This window comes from Gossypium hirsutum, chromosome A08 (assembly GCF_007990345.1).
Source record: "Gossypium hirsutum isolate 1008001.06 chromosome A08, Gossypium_hirsutum_v2.1, whole genome shotgun sequence".
NCBI classification, from domain to species: Eukaryota; Viridiplantae; Streptophyta; class Magnoliopsida; order Malvales; family Malvaceae; genus Gossypium; species Gossypium hirsutum.
The window spans coordinates 106,288,050-106,296,381 of NC_053431.1; the positions used below are offsets into that span (position 1 = coordinate 106,288,050).

Genomic DNA, 8,332 nt, shown 5'->3' on the forward strand with positions numbered 1-8,332 from the left:
TTGTTATTATTATTATTCTTAGATGTTGTCTTTTACACATATGAACTAAATCCCCTAAATACCTAAGGAGGATGAAACCTAAGACGGATCTTGTTACTATTTTCGGAATTATATGATAAATACTTGATTTGTTCTTAATTATGTGTTCTTAATTCTTGCTTTAATATTTCAGGATATTGATTCAAGTATTGATGTGCTTATTTAGAGGAGAAAAAGTCCCTGTCTAAAAGTAGATCTAGCATAATTAAGCGGAGTTGATTTAACCCCTAGACATAGGGCGACATAAATCTGCCAGATTAGGGTCAAACCTAATAAGGGAATCTATAGATCGAGTTAATGCAACATGAAGGGTTTTAATTTGAAAGAGATTTCAATTAATCAATCTAGGGTTAAACGTTGTTAGTATCGATAGAGATAATAATATAAATTAGGGATTTCTACAGATAAAGTCAAGTGAATAAATCGTCTAGTTCAGAGTCAAATAACAAGTGAAGTCTAGGTGGATTCTTCCTTGGGTATTGTCTAAATCAATCAGTTTTCCCAATAGTAATTCCCCAATTTACTTCTTGTGCATTCTTAGTTTAGTTAATTAGTTTAGGTAAAGCAAATCTCCTTATTTTTAGGCTAGATAATGAAAAGAAGGTTAATACTAGTACTTTTAGTTCCTGTGGGTTCGACATTCCGGTCTTGCTATAAGCTATACTACTGTTCGATAGGTGTACTTGCCTTTATCGTGATAATAGTTAGTTTTCAAGTACGATCAATCATAAATATAAAACTTATCACACACATCAAGTTTTTGGCGCCATTGCCGGGGAACTAAGATATTAAGAACGCTTAATTTTTATTACTTTAGCCATTTATTTTATTACAATTTAATTTTTATTTTAATTTTGTTTATATCACTAAACTTTCTTTTATTTACTTCTGACAGGTTTTTATAGTTTATGACTAGAAGAAACCCGTCAGGACCTCTACTTTTTGATAGTGAGATTGAAAGCACAGCTCGCAGAAACCGAAGAGAGATAAGGCGAAGCCTAAGATACATAGAGGAAGGGCAAGAGGACGATATTCAAACCACAACCGAGGAGATGGCTAATAATCATAATAATCCGCTACCTCCTGTGGCTGTTGTGAACCCAGTAATTCAGGATCCTACTCCTTGTACTATGTATGATTATGCTAAACCTAGTTTAACAGGAGCTGAATCGAGTATAGTTAGACCTGCTATTGCTACAAATAATTTTGAACTGAAACCTAACACGATTCAAATGATACAACATTTTGTTCAGTTTGATGGTTTGCAGGACGAGGATCCAAACACTCATTTGGCAAATTTTCTGGAATTCTGCGACACCTTTAAGATCAATGGCATTTCTGACGATGCCATTTGCCTTCGGTTATTTCCCTTTTCATTAAGGAATAAGGCTAAACAATGGTTGAACTCGTTACCATGAGGATCGATCACCACTTGGGAACAAATGACCGAAAATTTTTTGCTTAAATACTTTCTACCGGCTAAAACGGCTAAATTAAGGAATGATATTTCTTCTTTTGTGCAGATGGATTTAGAAGCACTCTATGATGCATGGGAGAGATACAAGGATCTATTGAGAAGGTGCCCTCACCATGGGTTGCCACTTTGGCTACAGGTTCAAACTTTTCACAACGGACCGAATCCTTCAACCAGACAGATAATTGACACAGCTGCTGGTGGGACTATGAATAATAAGACACCTGAAGAGGCTTATGCATTTATAGAAGGGATGTCACTGGATAATTATCAGTGACAAGTCATGAGGACAAAGCCGATGAAAGCGGTCAGCATTTTTAACGTCGATTTGGTCACTATGCTCTCTAATCAGGTAGAACTTTTGAATAGAAAAAATGATGGTTTACTTGGTTCTTCACAGGTTCATCCAGTAATGCAGTGCGATACAAATGGAGGTGAAACGAGCAATTCAGAATACCCACCCTATGGCCACAACATGAAAAACGAGCAATTGAATTATGTGGGTAATAATACTCGACCTTAAAATAATCCTTATAGTAACACTTACAATGCAGGTTGGAGGAACCACCCAAATTTCTCATGGGGAGGCCAAGGGTATCAGAGACCACCACCCCCTCCAGGCTTCCAACAACAACCTTACCACAAGAGAAAAAGCCGAACCTTAAGGAGATGATGAAAAAATTTATTTCAGTAGCGGAAACTCGTTTTCAGCATCGATCCAAGGGCTTGAGAATCAAATTGGATAGCTGGCTAAGATGATTTTAGAAAGACTACCAGGAAGTCTACCTAGTAACACCAAACCCAATCCAAAAGAGCATGTCAAAGCAGTTACACTAAGGAGTGAGAAAGTGTTAGCTAAATCTGTAAAGAAGCCACGACAAGAAGTTGACAGAAATGAATGAGAGGAAGTAAAGCCCGAAAATAATGACAATCCAATGCCAAAGGAATATAAACCACCAATCCCATATCCAGCAAAGTTGAAGAAAGATCGCATGGATGCACAATTCGGTAAATTTCTTGAACTTTTTAAACCATTGCATATTAACTTACCTTTTGTTGAAGTTATGTCGTAGATGCGTACATATGCAAAAATTTTAAAGGCGCTTTTAACAAATAAAAAGAAGTTTGAAGAATTATCTACAGTGGAACTTAACGAGGAGTGCTCAGTCATACTCTAAAATAAACTGCCAACCAAAATGAAAGATTCAGGAAGTTTTACTATTCCCTGCTTAATTGGTAGTTTGAATGTTGAAAAGGTACTAGCTGATTTAGGCGCTAGCATTAATTTGATGCCATATAAAATGTTTAAACAACTTGGTCTTGGGGAACCTAAACCCACTAGGATGAGTATCCAACTAGCTGATAGATCTGTTAAATATCCTAGGGGTATTATAGAGGATGTACTTGTAAAAGTAGATAAATTTATATTCCCTATTGATTTCGTTGTGCTTGACATGGATGAAGATGTTGAAGTGCCTTTAATTTTAGGGCGTTCATTTTTAGCCACTGCTACGGCTGTTATTGATGTGGATAACGGTAAATTGGTACTTAGAGTAGGTGACGAAGAGATTGTTTTTAAAATTTATGATGTCTTAAGATTTTCTAGGGAACAGATGACTCATGTTATTTTATTGACTTTATTGATCATGCTACTCAAGATTCTTTTCAGGAAAACGTACATAAGGACACGTTGGAACTGTGCCTTGCCCAAGGAGAGGAGGTAGATGATGATGATTCTGAGATAGGTAAGATAAAAGATGAACTAAATTCCAATGAACCCTTCCTAAAACAAGCAGAATATGTGGGTATTAAGGTAAACGATGAACTTAAGTAAAAACCGTCTATTGAAGAACCTCCCACACTGGAACTTAAACAATTTCCAAATCACTTGGAATACGCATTCCTTGGAAATAATTCTACATTACCAGTGATTGTTGCTTCTAACTTGCAACCCAAGGAGAAAGAGGAATTACTCCAAGTATTAAGAGAGCATAAAAGGGTCATAGCTTGGAAAATTTTTGACATTAAAGGGATCAGCCCTTCTTTTTGCACCCACAAAATTTTAATGGAAGATGAATATAAGCCATGTGTGCAATCTCAAAGACGACTGAACCCCAACATGAAGGAAGTTGTTAAAACTGAGGTAATTAAACTCATAGATGCTGGAATTATTTATCCTATTTCTGACAGTTCTTGGGTAAGTCCAGTGCAAGTTGTTCCTAAGAAAGGACGCATGACTGTTGTAGCTAATGAGAAGAATGAATTAATCCCAACAAGGACAGTCACAGGTTGGAGAGTTTGCATTGACTATAGGAAGCTGAATGATGCCACGAGAAAAGATCACTTCCCCCTTCCATTCATTGACCAAATGCAGGAAAGATTATCAGGGCACATGTACTACTGTTTTTTAGACGGACTCTCTGGTTATTTTCAAATCCCAATAGCTCCTGAAGATCAAGAAAAAAAAACATTTACATGTCCATACAATACATTTGCTTATCGTAGAATGCTTTTTGGATTATGTAATACTCTTGCTACTTTTCAGCGCTGCATGATGGCCATTTTTGGCGAACTTGTAGAAGACATCATGGAGGTATTTATGGATGATTTTTTGGTATTCGGTAACTCTTTCCATCTTTGCCTTAAAATTTTAAAACGAGTTTTAATAAGATGTGAGGAAACGAAACATGTGCTTAACTGGGAAAAATGTCACTTTATGGTTCAAGAAGGTATCGTGTTAGGACATAAAATTTCTAGTAAAGGGATTGAGGTTGATAAATCTAAAATTGGAACAATTGAAAAACTACCTCCCCCTAGTTCGGTTAAGGCTATTAGAAGATTTTTAGGACATGCTGGTTTCTATAGAAGATTTATTAAAAACTTTTCTAAAATAGCTAAGCCTTTGACTAAATTACTAGAAAAAGATGTGCCATTTTATTTCGATCAGGAATGTTTAGAAGCATTTAATACTTTAAAAGATAAATTGATTAATGCTCCAATTATAATCGCACCTGATTGGAATTTACCTTTCGAACTAATGTGTGATGCGAGTGATTTTGCAGTAGGTGCAGTTTTGGGACAGCGAAGAGACAAGCATTTTCAATCTATCAATTATGCTAACAAAACTTTGACAACTGCATAAGAAAACTATACCACCACGGAGAAAGAGCTGCTAGTTGTGGTTTTTGCATTCGATAAATTTAGGCCATATCTGATATTGTCTAGAGTTGTTGTTTATACTGACCATTTTGCCTTTCGCTACCTTTTAACGAAGACTGATGCAAAACCTCGACTCATTCGATGGATTATGTTATTGCAGGAATTTGACATGGAGATTCAAGATAAAAAAGGAACTGAAAATCTCGCGGCTGATCATCTTTCCATGCTTGAAAATTCAAGTACCAAAGAGCTAGATGAAGTTGAAATAAATGATTCATTCCCTGAAGAACAATTTTTTGCTATATCTGATTCTGAGTGTGACAGCCCTAAAGTGACCCTAGTCGGAAAGTGGTTTCGGGACCGCTAAACCGAGTCACCAAATTATTTGAATATAATGATTATTGTCTAAAATATGTGAATATGAATGTGTGAAAGTTTTAAGCTTCGATTTAGTCAATTGCATGTGAATTTAGCTAATAGGACTTATGTGTGACACTTTTGAAATGTGATAGGTCAATCTATAAGGATCTATTAGTGCATGAAATCAAAAGGGTGGACTTGCATGTCAATTTCCCCCTTAAGAAGTAGTGGCCGGCCATGACATTAAGGATAGACAAAATGTTATGGGCAAAACATGTCATAAACATGTTATGTTAGTGATTTATGTTAGGAAAAAATAAAATAAGGAGTATGGGCAATAAAATAATAATGGAAAGGTAAATGATGACAAAAAAAAATGTGTGTGGTTGCCCCCCCATTGCCGTGAATTGAAAAAAAAAAGAAGTTCTCATGTATTTCTTGGCCGAATGGGAGAAAGAGAAGAAGGGGGAAGAGCTTTGAGAAAATCGGCTATGGTGGGTTGCTAGACTAAGGTATGTTTGATGTTGTCCATGAGATTCATGCATGTTTTTAGTTGTTAGTTTGAGTTCTACCTAGCCCATGGTTTAAATCTTTGCTATGAGATGGAGATGATATTCGGCCATGGGTGTTGTCTTCTTGGTTGATGTTTGATGTTGTGGTGATGAGGCATGAAGATGAGTCAAGTTTCGGCTAAGGTGGATTTGTGTTGATGTCATTTGCATGCTAAGTGTGAAGCTTTGTAATGATACATGTGATGGTGATTGATGACTCTTGGATTTTCTTTTTGGCATTTTTGAGTTAGACATTAAGTTCTTTGTGTAACCCATGACCAAAATTGAATGGTATGGTGTCTTGATGCATTCGGCCATGTTAGGAAGTAGAAGAGAAGCATGGTTGTTGATCATGTTATTTGGATGAAAATGGTAATAAGGTGAAGTGCAAATGTTAGTATTTGATCTCTAGAGTATATATGTGTATTAGCCGAGTTTTGAACTTAAAACGAATTGGTATTTAGTCAATACAAGTAACCATAATTGTAGAATGTATTAAGTGTTGCAATCGGCCTCAACATAGACATGCATATTCGGCCATAGAAAGAAGATTGGTGTTGCATGTATTCGGTTAGAGGCAAGCATATTGATGCTATTATTTTGGCTTAGACAATCGGCTAAAAGGGAGTGTGGGTTAATATGTTGAGTGGATTCATGATTTCATATGTATGTGACTTTAATGTCTAATGTATATATGGGCTAAGTACTTTGAGTTCCTCTTTTCGATGCTCAAATGATTAAATCAATTTATTTGTTAAATTAAGCTCAAGAGCAAAGGGGAACTAAATCCGATAAAGGGAAGGAAAAAGTGGTCGAATAGCCATCGGAATCGTTCGACAACATCCGAGGTAAGTTTTTGAGTAACGAGACTTAGTTTACGATTTGATTAAGTCATGACGTATGAGCATAACAAATATACGGTGATATGATGATTCTACTTGAATTATATGTTGAGTTAATTAGCCTATGCGTATGACGGGTAGCCGTATGTGCATAGAGATCGTGTCATAAAGCAAACTAAACCATGCTGTTTGTATGTGGCTAGTGAGCCGAAAATGGGATCGCTTAATACGTGACTTGTGTTTGAACTCTAATTATGAAAATGAAATATAGATGTGTCATGATTTATTGATATGTGCATGAATATTTGGATGATAACCGGGCTAAGCCCCGAAGGCATTTGCGCTAGTGACTAGTTCTGGGCTAAGTCCCGAAGGCATTTGTGTGAGCTACTATATCCGGGCTAAGTCCCGAAGGCATTTGTGCGAGTTACTATATCCGGGCTAAGTCCCGAAGGCATTGGTGCGAGTTACTATATCCGAGCTATGTCCCGAAGGCATTGAGCGAGTAGCTATATCCGGCTAAATCCCGAAGGTACTTGGCTTGGGAATGAGCGACCTTGCTGTAATAGTTTCAATTAATATGCTCGTAAAATCCCAGCAATGAGGTATGTCTCGTATATGCATTGATTTAGTTGATCCCTTACAATTAGTATTCGCTCAGTCGATAAATAAGCTACCGGCCTTTGGCTAAGTTGATCTTTGGTGAATGAATATATGGGTTGGTAATGTGAAGTAAGTATGATATTGAGAATTTCTGCATATGAAATTATCCGTTTAGCCATATGAATGCTACTCTTTAGTTGTGTCTAATTTCATGGCTCAAAACTTACTAAGCATTAAATGCTTACTCCATTTCTTTGAATCTCTGTTTTATAGATTTTGGTTCGTCAGCTATCGGACTCGGGATTATTGAAGTCGAAGTCGCCCACACTATCAAAGCCCCCTTTGGTACACTTTTGGTTGAACTTTGAAATGGCATTTATAGGACTACCCTTTTTGATGTTGGTCATGTACCTTTCGGTATTGTACAAATTTGGATAGCCATGCGAAAATGACTTATATATATATTTGAGCATAATGTTATAATCATTTTGCATGTATATGGCTATTGAGAGGTGTGGATATGCTTGGCAATGATTGGCCATTGGAATGGTTAATCACGATCATACTTTGTGCTATATATGCTAAAGGGTTAGTTGAATCATGGAAACTATGTAATAGGTAAAGTCTACCTTAAAGGCAGATGCTGACAGCAGCAGTAGTGTGAATTTTAAAAATAACTAAAAATAGTAGGAATGGAATTAAATAGTGAATAAATTATGTAATCGAACCTTGATGAATCTACTTTCATATGGAATAAACGAAACGGTCATATGAGTCGTATTTTAAGATATATTTAAGTTTTCGTGGGACAGGGCCAGAGCGATTTTCTGGATCCCCTGATCTGACTTTGTAAATTCATTATAAATTAACCAGAGATAATTAGAAGTCATTCCATATATGTATAGATTCCTTTTTGAGTCTAGTTTCATTAGAAACAAACGGCATAAGTATTGAAGCCCTGTACAAGGAGTTATCTAAGTCGCAATACAGGAAGGTCAGTGTAGTCAAACCCTGTAACAGGGGAGACTTTAACTAATAAACTGTACTAATTTGCTTGACCAAAAATTCTAGAAAAAAATTTTTGGATGGATATATGAGTATAGTTTCAGGGAAAAATTACAAAACTGATTTTCGAGTTTTTTAACTCAAGATATGATTTTTAAGGTGACAGTGATGCAGTTAGCCAGCTGTCTGGAAATTTTTAAAATGGACTGTGAATATACATGAATTATGTCTGTTAGCACCTCGTGGTCGCTTCCGACAACGGTCTCGGGTACGGGGTGTTACACTGAGGTACCTTGGTT

General features: G+C 36.4%; 1 non-coding gene across 1 annotated transcript; it reads right to left on the minus strand.

Annotated features, from left to right (window-relative positions):
* Nucleotides 1-1,529: 1,529 nt before the first annotated feature.
* Nucleotides 1,530-1,636, minus strand: LOC121205518 (small nucleolar RNA R71). Its single transcript, XR_005900594.1, has one exon. It is a non-coding gene; the product is annotated as a small nucleolar RNA R71 (small nucleolar RNA).
* Between the last annotated feature and the right edge of the window lie 6,696 nt (nucleotides 1,637-8,332).